Raw genomic sequence first — 15,233 nt, 5'->3', positions numbered from 1 at the left:
ATCTCAGTTCTTATCTTCTCTAACTCACATATAGTCTCTTCTAGTACTCAATTCTTTCTCTACCAATTCCAGTCTTTCTGATCCATTATCAAAACCACTCTTATATCAAAACCTTCATTTGCTTTTCGTCCTCCCTACAATTTAGGCTTTCTATCACATGTATTCAACAAAATCCTAAATCTGGATCAATCTAACTGAATGCCTTTACTGCACCTTTATTTCTGCCCCTGGGTTCTGCTGAAGAAAAATCATACCAACAGAAGTACTGAAACAATGTACATTCAGTCCATTCCTTCAGTGGGCCCTCCTCCCACATGTCTTTAATCAGCATCCTCTCTCATTTGCTGTAAGAGCTATTTCAAACTTTTACCACTCTTGTCAAGTGCCCTCTCTTACCACATGCTTTCTCACTCTCAGGAGATAAGCTTAATATGCTATTTCACAGAGAAGCAGAAATCATTAGATGGGAATTATGTTCTCTCAAAAACTGTACCCAGGGACTTCCCTGGTGGCGCAGTGGTTAAGAATCCACCTGCCAATGCAGGGGACATGGGTTCGATCCCTGGTCCAGGAAGATCCCATATGCTACGGAGCAACTAAGCCTGTGTGCCACAACTACTGAGCCCACGTGCCACAACTACTGAAGCCTGCGTGCCTAGAGCCCATGCTCCGCAACAAGAGAAGCCACTGCGACGAGACCTGCGCACCGCAACGAAGAGTAGCTCCCACTCGCCACAACTAGAGAAAGCTCACCCGCAGCAACGAAGACCCAACGCAACCAAAATTAAATAAATAAAATGACTTAAAAAAAAATGTACCCATACGTAAACCCATCCAGATCAATTTACCTAAGTCAGTTAAGATCTTTCAGATTAGGGATCTGAAAGAGTGTTATATACTCACTGTCTCTCATTTCTAGTAACTCCATAATTATAGGAGCTACCTATTTTTGTACTTAAAAAATATGCGGGCTTCCCTGGTGGCATAGTGGTTGGGGGTTCGCCTGCCAATGTGGGGGACACGGGTTTGGGCCCTGGTCTGGGGGAGGTCCCACATGCCGTGGAGCAGCTAAGCCCATGCGCCACAGCTACTGAAGCCAGCGCCCTGGAGCCCGTGCTCCGCAACCAGAGAGGCCACAGTGGTGAGAGGCCCGTGCACTGCAGCGGGGAGTGGGCCCCGCTCGCTGCAACCAGAGAAAAGACCACGCACAGCAATGAAGACCCAACGCAGCCAAAAAATAAAATAAAATAAAATAAAATAATAAAATAAATTTTTTAAAAAATGCAATCTACCCTCTCTCCTCATACTCTCTCTCCTCATAATGTCTCTCTCTCTCCTCATAATCTCTCTCTCCTCATGATCTCTCTCTTCATAATGTCTCTCTCTCTCCTCATAATCTCTCTCTCTCCTCATAATCTCTCTCCTCATAATCTCTCTCCTCATAATCGCTCTCTCATGTCTCTCTCCTCATAATCTCTCTCTCCTCATAATCTCTCTCTCCTCATAATCTCTCACTCTCCTCATAATCTCTCTCCTCATAATCTCTCTCCCCTCATGATCTCTCTCTCCTCATGATCTCTCTCTCCTCATGATCTCTCTCTCCTCATAATCTCTTTCCCTCTCCTCATACTCTCTCTCTCCTCATAATGTCTCTCTGTCTCCTCATAATCTCTTTCTCTCTCCTCATAATCTCTCTCTCCTCATAATCTCTTTCTCTCTCCTCATAATCTCTCTCTCCTCATAATCTCTCTTTCTCTCTCCTCATACTCTCTCTCTCCTCATAATCTCTCTTTCTCTCTCCTCATAATCTCTCTCTCCTCATACTCTCTCTCTCCTCATGTCTCTCTCTCTCTCCTCATAATCTCTCTCCTCATAATCTCTCTCTCCTCATAATCTCTCTCTCCTCATAATCTCCCTCTTCTCATAATCTCTCTCTCCTCATAATCTCTCTCCTCATAATCTCTCTCTCCTCATAATGTCTCTCTCCTCATGTCTCTCTCCTCATAATCTCTCTCTCCTCATAATCTCTCTCTCTCCGCATAATCTCTCTCCTCATAATCTCTCTCTCTCCTCATAATCTCTCTCTCCTCATAATCTCTCTCTCTCCTCATAATCTCTCTCTCTCTCCTCATAATCTCTCTCTTCTCATAATCTCTCTCTCCTCATAATCTCTTTCTCTCTCCTCATACTCTCTCTCTCTTCATAATGTCTCTCTCTCCTCATAATCTCTCTCTTCTCATAATCTCTCTCCTCATAATCTCTCTCTCCTCATAATCTCTCTCTCCTCATAATCTCTCTCTCCTCATAATCTCTCTCCTCATAATCTCTCTCTCTCCTCATAATCTCTCTCTCTCTCCTCATAATCTCTCTTCTCATAATCTCTCTCCTCATAATCTCTTTCTCTCTCCTCATAATCTCTCTCTCCTCATAATCTCTCTGTCTTCATAATCTCTCTCTCCTCATAATCTCTCTCCTCATAATCTCTCTCTCCTCATAATCTCTCTCTCCTCATAATCTCTCTCCTCATAATCTCTCCTCATAATCTCTCACTCTCCTCATAATCTCTCTCTCTCCTCATAATCTCTCTCTCTCCCCTCATGATCTCTCTCTCTTCATAATGTCTCTCTCTCTCCTCATAATCTCTCTCCTCATAATCGCTCTCTCCTCATAATCTCTCTCTCCTCATAATGTCTCTCTCCTCATAATCTCTCTCTCTCCTCATAATGTCTCTCTCCTCATAATCTCTCTCTCCTCATAATCTCTCTCTCCTCATAATCTCTCTCTCTCCTCATAATCTCTCTCTCCTCATCTCTCCCTCTCCTCATAATCTCTCCCTCTCCTCATAATCTCTCTCTCCTCATAATCTCTCTCTCTCCTCATAATCTCTCTCTCTCCCCTCATGATCTCTCTCTTCTCATAATCTCTCTCCTCATAATCTCTTTCTCTCTCCTCATACTCTCTCTCTCTTCATAATGTCTCTCTCTCTCTCCTCATAATCTCTCTCTCTCCTCATAATCGCTCTCTCTCCTCATAATGTCTCTCTCCTCATAATCTCTCTCTCTTCTCATAATCTCTCTCCTCATAATCTCTCTCTCCTCATAATCTCTCTCTCTCCTCATAATCTCTCTCTCTCCTCATAATCTCTCTCTCTCCTCATAATCTCTCTCTCTCCCCTCATGATCTCTCTCTTCTCATAATCTCTCTCTCCTCATAATCTCTTTCTCTCTCCTCATACTCTCTCTCTTCATAATGTCTCTCTCTCTCCTCATAATCTCTCTCTCTCCCCTCATGATCTCTCTCTTCTCATAATCTCTCTCTCCTCATAATCTCTTTCTCTCTCCTCATACTCTCTCTCTCTTCATAATGTCTCTCTCTCCTCATAATGTCTCTCTCTCCTCATAATGTCTCTCTCTCCTCATAATCTCTCTCTCTCCTCATAATCTCTCTCCTCATAAGGTCTCTCTCCTCATAATCTCTCTCTCCTCATAATCTCTCTCTCTCCTCATAATCTCTCTCTCTCCTCATAATCTCTCTCTCTTCTCATAATCTCTCTCTCCTCATAATCTCTTTCTCTCTCCTCATACTCTCTCTCTCTTCATAATGTCTCTCTCTCTCCTCATAATCTCTCTCTCTCCTCATAATCTCTCTCCTCATAATCGCTCTCTCTCCTCATAATCTCTCTCTCCTCATAATGTCTCTCTCCTGATAATCTCTCTCTCTTCTCATAATCTCTCTCTCTCCTCATAATCTCTCTCTCTCCTCATAATCTCTCTCCTCATAATCGCTCTCTCTCCTCATAATCTCTCTCTCCTCATAATGTCTCTCTCCTCATAATCTCTCTCTTCTCATAATCTCTCTCTCCTCATAATCTCTCTCTCCTCATAATCTCTCTCTCTCCTCATAATCTCTCTCTCTCTCCTCATAATCTCTCTCTCTCTCCTCATAATCTCTCTCTCTATCTCCTCATAATCTCTCTTCTCATAATCTCTCTCTCCTCATAATCTCTCTCCTCATAATCTCTTTCTCTCTCCTCATAATCTCTCTCTCTCCTCATAATCTCTCTCTCCTCATAATCTCTCTCTCCTCATAATCTCTCTCTCCTCATAATCTCTCTCTCCTCATAATCTCTGACTCTCCTCATAATCTCTCTCTCCTCATAATCTCTCTCTCTCCTCATAATCTCTCTCTCTCCCCTCATGATCTCTCTCTTCTCATAATCTCTCTCTCCTCATAATCTCTCTCCTCATAATCTCTTTCTCTCTCCTCATACTCTCTCTCTCCTCATAATCTCTCTCTCCTCATAATCTCTCTCTCCTCATAATCTCTCTCTCCTCATAATCTCTCTCTCCTCATAATCTCTCTCTCTCCTCATAATCTCTCTCTCTCCTCATAATCTCTCTCCTCATAATCTTTCTCTCTCCTCATAATGTCTCTCTCTCTCTCCTCATAATGTCTCTCTCTCCTCATAATCTCTCTCCTCATAATCTCTCTCCTCATAATCTCTTTCTCTCTCCTCATACTCTCTCTCTCTTCATGTCTCTCTCTCTCCTCATAATCTCTCTCTCTCCTCATAATCTCTCTCCTCATAATCGCTCTCTCTCCTCATAATCTCTCTCTCCTCATAATGTCTCTCTCCTGATAATCTCTCTCTCTTCTCATAATCTCTCTCTCCTCATAATCTCTCTCTCTCCTCATAATCTCTCTCCTCATAATCGCTCTCTCTCCTCATAATCTCTCTCTCCTCATAATGTCTCTCTCCTCATAATCTCTCTCTTCTCATAATCTCTCTCTCCTCATAATCTCTCTCTCTCCTCATAATCTCTCTCTCTCCTCATAATCTCTCTCTCTCTCCTCATAATCTCTCTCTCTATCTCCTCATAATCTCTCTTCTCATAATCTCTCTCTCCTCATAATCTCTCTCCTCATAATCTCTTTCTCTCTCCTCATAATCTCTCTCTCTCCTCATAATCTCTCTCTCCTCATAATCTCTCTCTCCTCATAATCTCTCTCTCCTCATAATCTCTCTCTCCTCATAATCTCTCCTCATAATCTCTGACTCTCCTCATAATCTCTCTCTCCTCATAATCTCTCTCTCTCCCCTCATGATCTCTCTCTCCTCATAATCTCTCTCTCCTCGTAATAAAAAAAAAATGCAATCTACCATGTGAGGAGCCTTACATAAATTATGCTATCTCATTTATGTTGCCATCACTTCACTCAAACAGCAATTACCAATATTATCAATAAACTCCAAGTTATTAAACCCAAAGGAGATTTTTCTTTAATATATTTATTTTATTTATTTATTTTTGGCTGTGTTGGGTCTTGTTGCTGTGTGCCGGCTTTCTCTAGTTGGGGCAAGCAGGGGATACTCTTGTGGTCTGCACGCTTCTCATTGCAGTGGCTTCTCTTGTTGGGAAGCACGGGCTCTAGGAGAGTGGGCTCAGTAGTTGTGGCCTGTGTGCTCTAGAGCGCAGGCTCAGTAGTTAGTGGCACACAGGCTTAGTTGCTCCGCAGCACCTTCTCGGACCAGGGCTCGAACCTGTGTCCCCTACATTGGCAGGCGGATTCTTAACCACTGCACCACTAGGGAAGCCCCAAGAGTAGATTTTTTAAAATGCTATTTCTACAAAGAACTATCATTTCCACCAGGCTTTGGCACACAGAATAATGTGCTATAGTAATCCCTTTTTGTTTCTGTTATAATCATTCTCTTAGTTCTCCTCTGACGTCTCTAGCTCTTCCTCCATATATATACACAGGTGGACATGATAGGTAGGCAGCTCTCCCTGTGATCATCCTCCTTTATTTATTTCTTTTTAAAAAACATTTATTTATTTATTTATTTATTTGCAGGTTGCAGGCTCCTTAGTTGTGGCATGCAGGTTTCTTAGTTGCGGCGCACGGGCTTAGTTGTGGCATGCTAACTCTCAGTTGCAGCATGCGTGTAGGATCTAGTTCCCTGACCAGGAATCAAACCCAGGCCCCCTGCACTGGGAGTGTGGAGTCTTATCCACTGCGCCACCAGTGAAGTCCTCATCCTCCTTTAAATGTTGATGCTCCCCAAGGTTCTCTCCTGAGCACTCTTCTCGATTCACCCGTAGCATAGAGTTGTTAGGTTTAAAATCAGATAGTCTGTTCTATTCCTGGCTTTATCACTTATTAGAGCTTTAGGGTCTTATGTATTACCTAACTTCTATATGTTACTTTTTTTTTCTTTGAAAAATGACAAACTCATGGGTTGTTATAAGAATTAAATAAAACAATGTATGTAAAGCATTTAGGACTGTGCTTAGCCAACAGAAAATGGAATGCTATCAGCATAATTATCCACATTTAACTACTACCACCTAAGTACCAATGACTCCCATATCCACAGATTTCATGGCTGGATTTCCCTTTACCAGTCAATGCACACATCTACTTCAAAGTCTCAGAGATACCCTGAACTTGATTTTTCAATATTTTATTAATAATCTTCCTCCTCTTCCATCTGTTACTGCTCTTGTATTTAGCTAGAATTTCAGCAGTCTTTTTGGCTCTTACTTCCTCCCTACCTGACCCTCACCCCCTTTTGATAAATCTCCAAGTCCAGCCAATTTTGTCTCCAATAATATTTTTCAAATTTATTCCCTCTTCTTCTCTTCCTACCATTGCTCTTTCCTGGGTATCACTTTTGACCTGGACTACTACTGAAATAGCCTCCTAACTGGTTATCCTGCCTTGGACTTGGTCTTCTCAAATTTATTCTCTACATTGTTGCTAAATTCATCTTCTAATATGTAAAGAGTATCCAACTATTTCTCAGATTAAATCTGTCAATGATTTCCAACTGCTTACTAGAAAATGCCCAAGCACCTTAGTCTTCATTTACATTCTGGATCTTACATTCTCTTCCAGTCTCATCTCTTCCCCCTTCAAATTCAAAATTCCACCTTTAATGAATTACTCACAGTTCCCAGAAACACACCTCTCTCTCTCCCACAGAACTTTCCTTTTCTATGATAACCCATCCTAAATAATCTTCAGTGTTTTCTACTCACCCATAGGAAAAAGTCAAAAATTTTAAATTTAATTCATGTCAGATTCTGACCCCTCTCTACCTCAACTTCCCAAAACAAATCACCCCAAACTTTTTTTTTTTGGCCGTGCCATGTGGCTTGCAGGCTCTTAGTTCCCCCACCAGGGAATGAACCCAGGCCCCTGGCAGTGAAAGCTTGAAGTCCTAACCAGGAAATTCCGGCCCTAAACTATTACTGGAGAGATTAAGAGACGCAAGGTATAGAGCAATCTGATGTAACTAATTTGTGTTTCTGAAATGGATATAGGTTTGAACTAGCCAGCTGTAAATGACATTTTTGGATCAACCGAAGAAATGTAAATGTGGTCTGGGATCAGATAAAATGAAAATTTATGGAAATGGAAATAAATCATCAACTGGGGGGAAAAAACAGTAATTACAGAATGATCTCATGTTAGGAAAAAAATCTGTGAAAGAAATCAGAAAGAATAAGGAATTAAGTTTTAACAGTACTGATCTCTATTTTTTTCACTTTTGCTTGTCTGTATTATAATTTTCTATAATGCACATTTGCTGCTTCCATTATTGATTAAGGAAATATAATAGCTTTTGTCCAAAAAGTTTAACTGATTGTCTTAAACTAATTTGTATTTCAGCCTGGACCAGTTCTTTGAACTGCAGACTCAAATATCCAACTTCCTACCCAACATCTCTCTTGGATGTTTAATACACAGCTTAGACTCAACGTGTGATATTCTGATATCTTCCTCTTATCTTATCTTCTCTCCTCCTATAGTCTTCTCCATCCCAGTAAATGGCATTTCTTCTGTGGTGGTTTTTTTCAGCTAAAAATCGGGTCATCCTTGACTCCCCTCTTTCACACTCCATATCCAAACTCACAATGCAGATCTCAGTAACGCTACCTTTGAAATATATACAGATTTAGGAAGTTACAAATGCAGAAAGAAGGACGTTAGAATAAACCCTGTGGTGCTGGACTGTAATTGGAAGTCTTGGTATGAATTCACAGTTATATATAGAAAACATATACTTATTCAAGTGATAAAAGTTAATGTCACTATTAATGGGGAAGATTGACATTATGTTTCTCCATATACATATAATGCTTTAAGAACACAGCATCACTTCTGTGGTATTCCTGCCCAAAACTGCATAACCTGAATCTAAAAACAAAAACAAGAAACAAACAAACACAAATTTATGGATTATTTTACAAGTTACTGGTCTACAGTCTTCAAAAATTTCAGGGTCATGAAAGATAAAGAAAGACTAAAGAACTGTTTCAGACTTAGTAAACTAAAGAGACATGACAATTAACTCTAACAAATGACCCTGGACTTTTAAAGACCGTTATTGGGAAAACTGGCAAAATTCAATTAAGGTCTGTGGATTTGATGGTAGGACTGTATCAGTTTTCATTTCCTGATTTTGGTGGTTGTACAGATGTTACATAACAACTGTTGCAAGGTACTGAACTGTGTCTCCCCAAAATTCATATGTTGAAGCCCTAACCCCCAATGTTACTGTATGTGGAGATAAGGTCTATAAGGAGGTAATTAAGGTTACGTGAGGACATGATGGTGGGGCCTTGATAAGACGACACGAGTGTCCTTATAAGAGACATCAGAGGAACTCTGCCTCCCCCCAAACCCTCCTCCACCACGTGAGGACACAGTAAGAAGGTGGCTATCTACAAGCCAGGAAGAGAACTTTCACCAGAAACTGAACCCTGTCAGACCTTGATCTTAGCCTTTCCACCCTCTAGAACTGTGAGAAAATAAATTTCTGCTGTTTAGCCACGCAGCTTGTGATATTTTGTTATGGCAGTCCAAGCTTATTAATATAACTATATAAGGAAATGAACTGTTTGTAAGTACACTGAAGTATTAAAGAGGGCATCATGTCTGCAACATACTCTCAAATAGCTCTGAAGTGTGTGTGTGTGTGTGTGTGTGTACACGTGTATATGAAGAAAGCAATAAGAGATTAAAGTAAAAATGGTAAAACGTTAATTACTGGGGAATCTGGTGAAAGGCACACAAGAGGTATTTGTAATATACTGCAGCTTTATATTTGAAATTATTTAAAAATAACAAATTTGGGCTTCCCTGGTGGCACAGTGGTTGAGAGTCCGCCTGCCGATTCAGGGGACATGGGTTCGTGCCCCGGTCTGGGAAGATCCTACATGCCGTGGAGCGTCTGGGCCCGTGAGCCATGGCAGCTGAGCCTGCGTGTCTGGAGCCTGTGCTCCGCAACGGGAGAGGCCACAACAGTGAGAGGCCCGCATACCGCAAAAAAAAAAAAAAAAAAAAAAAAAAACAGGTAAAAATAACAAAATTTTAAAAATATATAGACTCCCAATTATTACTTATCATTGCCTCTCAGTTTAAGTCATATCATCTTTTGCTTGAATTATTGAATTAGCCTCTTAACTGGTCTCCCTGCTTCTACCTTTGCCCCACTTCAGTCTAGATCCTTTCAAAATATAAATCTGATCATATTATTTTGCTGCTTTAAATCCCTCCAAAAATGGCTCTCGTCCTTACTCAGAGTAAAGATCAAAGTCCGTCCTATGGCCTGTAAGTCCTAAACAATCTGACCTTGCATTATCTCTTTGATCCCCAGTCCTGGTAACCATTCATTCCATTCCAGCCACTCTGGACACCTTGCAACTGCAAGACCTACAACAGACCTGGCATACTCTTGCTTCAGGGTCCTTTGAGCTCCCTGTTCCCTCTGCTTGGAACATTCTTTTCCCATATAATCTCATGGTTTACTTTTCTCGCTGCCTTTAAATCTCTGCCCAAATGTCACTTTCTCAGTGACTTTCTGTACTTCCCTGACCAGGAAAACTGCAACATCAAACCACCAACACTCCTATCACCCCTTGTTTTTTCCCCCCAATATACTATAATTTACTTTATTTTTCGCCTGTCTCCCCCGATGAGGACAAGGATTTTTGTCAGTTTTGTTTAGTGTTGAATTCTCAGCACCTAGGACCATGCCTAACACATAGTAGGCTTTCAGTAACTATTTCTTGAATAAATAAATTAGAAAAAAGGAGAAGGAAAATACAAAGAAAAGAAAAAGTACTCATGAAAATGAGTACTATAGTCTTCTATTCAGTTTAGTTAATAATCCCATAAGGTAGCTGGCTTCTGAGTACCTACAGAGTAGACAGGGACCAGACTTCCATCTAAGATACCGTTAGGTACTGTAATTAGTGCACGATTTTAAGAATTAATCTTTTGTCTTAGGTACTGATTTTAGAACCCGAGTCCCAAGTAAATGACTTCAATGTACACTGAAAGAGCCACATCTAAGCTAAAAAATTCAAAATGGTCTCTCAACATTTGTAAAGTATCAACTCAGAAGTTCTTTGAATAATTTGCCACTAGGAACATTTGTTAAATATAGTTACATATAATTATCTAGAAATCTACTAAATCCAAACATTCCCTAACTCTAAACAGAAAACTACTCAGTGTTATCAATGATCTGTAAAGAGCCAATAGAAAATCAGAATCTAAATATCCACCAGTGGTAGATTTGACAATCATCAATCAAATATGAAGACCATACAGAAAATAGAAAAATGGTTTACATATTGAAAGTGAAGAAAACAAAAAATATATGTCAACCTTGCCTCTTGCTTCCCCTTACTTTCTACATTTAAGTCCTGTTAATCCTAACTTATTACTGCGTATTTCTGAATTTAAGATAAGATTGTTTGTAACGTGCACATTTTATATACCACCAAGAAATTTTAAAAGTACTTCCAGTTAGCTGAATGAAACCATCAACTGTAAAATACATACTGCTTTCAAACATGCTAAAATGTGAAAAGAGGATGTACATCCTAGAATTGATGAAGTACATTAATTTCTAGATCATTTTTTCCCTCCCCATTTCTTTTGCCATTACTCTACTTCAGTTTCTCATCATTACTACAACAAACTTCTTAATAACTGATCTCTGTTTGGAGTTTCAATGCATTCTCCAGACTGCTGGGAATTAATCCCACCAGTATGCTTGTCCCTGTGTACAAAGATATTCTTGCAGCACTATTTCCAACAAAAGTCTGGAAATATCCTAAAAGTTCTTAATGGGGGCTTCGCTAAATAAATTCTGTTACCTCCATCTAGGTGAAAAGTATGTAACTATTAAAAAACTTGTTTTTAATAGTTCATTTTATAGTTCATTTAGAACTATCTCCAAGATATAAAGCAAAAACAAGATATAATGGGTCTACTTTGCTAGTATACGGGTACAAAAAGTACAAACAAGCATATACTTCATATTTATAGAGAATACCTCTTGGAAGATATATAAGAAACTGCTGGGCTTCCCTGGTGGCGCAGTGGTTGAGAATCCGCCTGCCGATGCAGGGGATGCAGGGGACACAGGTTCGTGCCCCGGTCTGGGAAGATCCCACATGCCGCGGAGCGGCTGGGCCCGTGAGCCATGGCTGCTGAGCCTGTGCTCCGCAACGGGAGAGGCCACAACAGTGAGAGGCCCGCATACCACAAAAAAAAAAAAAAAGAAGAAACTGTTAACAGTGATGTCTCTACAGAAGGAAACCAAGGGATCAAGAGACATAGAGACAGTCATGACAGAGGAATTCATTTTCCATTGTACACTTTTTGGAATTTGACTTGGGCATGTATTTACTTATTCAAAATAATACATTGAAAATTAAAAAGAAAACATCCCTATGCCACTACATTTTATGTCCTTCCTCAATACTGCTAAAGCACCTTGTATATAGATACTGTACTTTTTCACTTGGAAATTAAAACATCCATTTATAAATGTTTCCTCATCAGATCATGAGTTCTTTCAGCACACTGGCTTGGTACCTCAATGCCAATCAACTATTTATCAGGTATACAATTAATATCTTCTATTGAATAAATGAATACTAACCAAAGCCTCCCTTCTAAAATCATCCCCATCCAGGCCTCATCTTCCCCTTGCTCCAAATTATCTGTTTCTCTCTCTTATCAATTATCCCCAAATGTTTTGGGGTCTCCTAGATAACACCAAGCAATGATCTAGGATGTGAAGGAGATTGAACCTTTTACTCCTGTCCCTTGTTAAACAAATCCATCTTCTGTAAGTCTATATTACAGAGTCTTAAACAACAACCCCCCACCATTGCTCTTTCATAACATTTACTCTTTCAAGTTTACCCTAATTTCACCAATATGAAAATGCTGGTGAAAAGAGGAATATCAAATAAATAATCTGCCCCACCTTAGTGCTAAGGAGAGTCCTGTCTCAAATACATGTAGCAGAATTCTCATTCCTTTCAGAGGATGGTATAGCAGAAAGAAAACAGAAATTGGACTCAGACATACATCAATGCAAATTTTACCTCAATAACTGAGTTATGACCTTGACTAAAATTATGTCTCTGAGCCTTAATTTCCATCCTTAAAATGAATATAATAGCTCAAAAGACTTTGGAAGGAATAAATAATATATGTTAAATGTCTGTTTATAGTACCTACTAGAGAACAAGTCAAATACTTCACTAACAGCAGTTGTTTTCTCCCTGTTTTCCTTCCCTGTAAGGTAGTATATATCAGCTGAGTATGGGGGGAAATGCCATTTGATTAAACTAATCTAAATTAAGATATGTATGACAATAGTTTCTTTCTCTTTAACCCTGGCCTCTGAAAATGGGGAGAGAAAAGGCTATTTTATTCTTAGCTCCTCCAATTCCAGGACTCCCTTGCTCTATTCTGGCTCCTGACATCTAGGAGACTTGTGAAACATCTAGGTTGCAAAAACATCAGAAGCGGAATCACTTGGGAACCCTAGTCTTCAGAGAAGTCCAAGGGCTTCAACTCAACCAGTTTTCTTCTCAGCTGACCTCAGAAATGCTTGGTTTGTCTATAGTAATACTAAATGTAGAGATTTATTATGAGTTGTTTAATTGCTTACACCTAATAACTATGCAGAGTAACTATGTACATATCATTTAATAAGCGAAATGTTTAAAAAAGTTGATTATAACCAAAACTCTGTTCAGGAACGATTCAAATGTTGGTTAATTAAATAGCCAAGCTGTCTGTTCATGGATTTAAATAAATGTTCACACTATTTCTTCCATCTAAAATAACATTACTCTTCTCCTTTTATTATTTGAATTCTCATCTCAAAACCCAAGTCAAAACCCTGGTCCTCAAAGACAGCTCTTGAAACCACTTCCATCTTTCTTAACTCTGAACCTACACTGCTCTTATATTTAACATCATGTACTGCTTCACACATTAGCTTTTCCTTGGCTTGATTGTAAACTCTTTGAAACAGAATTATATCATTTACTTCTTTTCCATCTTTCATAGTGCTGAATACAAACTAGCCATTTATTATGTTTTTGTTGACCGACTGCCTACTTCCATAGTCTAACTTGAGGCCAAAAAAAGCAGATTATTCATTTTCATCTTCAATAAGTATTAGCACAACTATTTATTATTTACATTAATGAAGGGAAATACTAGTGTGGGTAATCCCAACAAATTAATTCCCAAGATATTTCCACTGTGCATTTAGAATATATCATATCAATTCTTTTAACAAATTTATCTTGGTAATTATGTACTTAAGTTTTTATCACAATAATCTACCTTACTCTCCACACCTTATACTTCTCTAACACAGAAGGAAGAGAAATGCCACAAAGATTAGGAAAGAGTAACTTGTGAGAAAACAATCAACTTTTTATAACCAGGGTGTCATATGATATCTCAACATCAATGTCGCCACCACCACCAAGAAAGTATATGTGAAACCAAGAGTTATAAACTTACACATTTACCAAAAACTTAGAGGAATTAATTTCTATAACACTTTCTTAATATAATGTTAGCCGATCAGCTGTCAAAGTCAGGTACTGTGCCCATTTTTCTCCATCTATCTAATAACTATATGGCCTGGTGCAGTGGTTCCCAAATTCTGGTCATAGCCTGTGATGAAATTTCCATTGGTTTGCAGAGAAATGAGAAAAATAAGGACATAGCAGCTTTTTTTTTTTTTCCCCCCACAGGCTCTGGACACACAGGCTCAGCGGCCATGGCTCACAGGCCTAGCCTCTCTGCAGCATGTGGGATCTTCCCGGACCGGGGCACGAACCCGCATCCCCTGCATCGGCAGGTGGACTCTACTAGTGCCACAACTACTGAAGCCCGTGTGCCTAGAGCCCGTGCTCTGCAACAAGAGCAGGTGGACTCTCAACTGTGCCACCAGGGAAGCCCAGCAGCTTATTTTTCCTAAAGCAAAATGTATCCAAGTTAAAGAATGGTTCTCTATTATCTTCTATTTTTCTGGTAATTAAAATATCTTTATGAAATGATGGTAATGATTTTAATGTCCTCAATTGGAAATATGAACAATCCTATTTCAACACCTTTAGGTTTTATATTTTCTTAAATTGATTGGCCCATGTCTAGAAACAACTAGTCTGACAGATCTCCTCTGATCCTGACTCACTGTGAGCTACCAAAATAAATGAATGCTTAAACACTTCATTACTTAGTTTGCTTTTTACAATCAATAATTAGACTTGTGTGTTAACTGTGCTGGGAAAATTTCTTTCGTGAGACCCATGATCTGTGGATCACATAAAAGCCAGAAGCAGCATTAGTGTATAAAGATGGTCTTTTATTTATCCCAAGAACTTAAGGATGGCTTTATCTTAGAAAATCTGTAAATATCATTTACTATATTTACAGAAAAATTCTTGATAAAATTCTGTGTCTGAAGTAGATACTGTTAGCAAATAACAATTTCCGTTAGAAATAAAAAGGAACCACATAACCTAATAATGAAGTCTTAAATACAAAGAGTGAAGTACCACAGGGGTAAGACTATCATATATATCAGATCAGTTCTTCCACACTGATCAATACATTCAATAGAATTCCAGTCAAAATCCTAATAAAATACATTAAGGAATTTGACAAGCTGATTCTCCATTTTATATGGAAATGCAAAGGCCTAAGAATAAAAAGACACAAGGTAGAAGAATGTGGCCACCCAGATACCATGACGTCATATAACAGGCTATGGAATTTGAGCAGGTATGGCCAGGCCAAATTGACCATTAGAACCAAATGGTGAGTCCATAAACAGATCTGTGTTAACTGACATTTATGACAGGGGTAACACTGCAGATCACTGGGAA

General features: G+C 39.3%; 1 protein-coding gene across 6 annotated transcripts in view; it reads right to left on the bottom strand.

Moving 5' to 3' along the window:
* The window catches only part of RPRD2 (regulation of nuclear pre-mRNA domain containing 2), a 92,211-nt gene that overhangs the window by 51,629 nt on the left and 25,349 nt on the right, over positions 1–15,233 (bottom strand). The gene's annotated exons all lie outside the window — the stretch shown is intronic.

Source organism: Kogia breviceps, chromosome 1, assembly GCF_026419965.1.
Source record: "Kogia breviceps isolate mKogBre1 chromosome 1, mKogBre1 haplotype 1, whole genome shotgun sequence".
NCBI lineage: Eukaryota > Metazoa > Chordata > Mammalia > Artiodactyla > Physeteridae > Kogia > Kogia breviceps.
The sequence above is the reverse complement of the archived record's forward strand: the minus strand, read 5'-3'. Positions and strand labels throughout refer to the sequence as shown.